Consider the following 1,228-nt stretch of genomic DNA (forward strand, 5'->3'; position numbering starts at 1 on the left):
TTTGATTATGATTCCATGCACCTGTGTTCCCCTGATTGCCCTGTGTTTATTAGCCCCAGTCTGTGTAGTCTTCCTTTGTCGGTTCTACTTGTTTAATGTCTTCCTTGCCTGCGTTACGTGAGTGTCCTGCCTGTTCTACCCCGCTGATTGGATTATTAAAGACTATTGTTCGTGTTAACTCCAGCGTCTCCTCGTTCCTCGTTTCCTCCCAGAGAGCGTGTGACTGAAGAATCGACCAAAAACAGTTATCTCCGTGTTTTCCTCTCCGTTTGTTTTCTTGTTTTTCTCAGTGTTTTTGTTTCCGTTGTGTTGCTTCTATGGATCCCTTCTTCTGCCCGGAATTCCCCCATACAAGACTGTTCAGGCTGTTAGCTAACACCACCAGCTACCCGGATGATGCGCCATTTTATGACGCGAGCCTGAACACCGCGAGCAGAGCGCCGTCGTTTGAGGATGGTCCTCGAGAGGATTTCGTTGCCTTCGTGGAGTGGACTCTGGCGAGAAACGGATCGCCATCCTACCCCGTGGATTATCTCGTCAGATCCACTCCAGACCCAGTGCCCAGCCCACCATCTCCCCGCGGTGCGGAGCATCAGCCCAAGCCCACCGATGACAGAGAGCCAATTCCCGACACGATCGACGAGCCAGCGCAAAGCCGAGCGATGGAGCGGAGGATTGCCCCGGACGTGGAGCTCAATCTGCCAGACCAGGTGCGAGAGCCGGCGACAATGCCAGCCACGAGGGAGAAAGCCGCGGACGGTGTGAGTGCGGAGAGGAGCTCCGCCCCCTGCACCGCGGCTGAGGGTGAGCCGAGTCCTCCAGTGCGAGCGTCCTCCAGTGCCCGCTCCTAGAAAGCGCCCTCAAGTGTCCACTCCTCCAGAGCGCCATCCTGTTCCCGTGTTCAGCCTAGAGGAGGCTTCTGATCCAGAGTTAAGCCCTGAATGCCCGGAGACGCATTAATGCCTGCCCTCCCACCCGCTCCAGCCTCCTCCACCGTTGTCGTCTGACAGCCCCTATGCTCACCCTCAGCCCACCATCAATACGGTGCGAGCGCCACAGGTCTGCCATCCTCCAGCGTCGCCATGGCTGGAGAATCCCTCGCCTCCAGCCTCCGAGGCCCGTAGACCCAGCGGCTCCACCTCGGCTCCTAGCTCCCTCGCCTCCACCGCCACCCGTCGATCCACCAGCTCCCTCCGGCTCCGCCTTGGTCGGGCGTCGACCCGCCATC

Source organism: Sinocyclocheilus anshuiensis, unplaced genomic scaffold (genome assembly GCF_001515605.1).
Source record: "Sinocyclocheilus anshuiensis isolate Anshui unplaced genomic scaffold, SAMN03320099.WGS_v1.1 scaffold510, whole genome shotgun sequence".
Lineage (NCBI taxonomy): Eukaryota > Metazoa > Chordata > Actinopteri > Cypriniformes > Cyprinidae > Sinocyclocheilus > Sinocyclocheilus anshuiensis.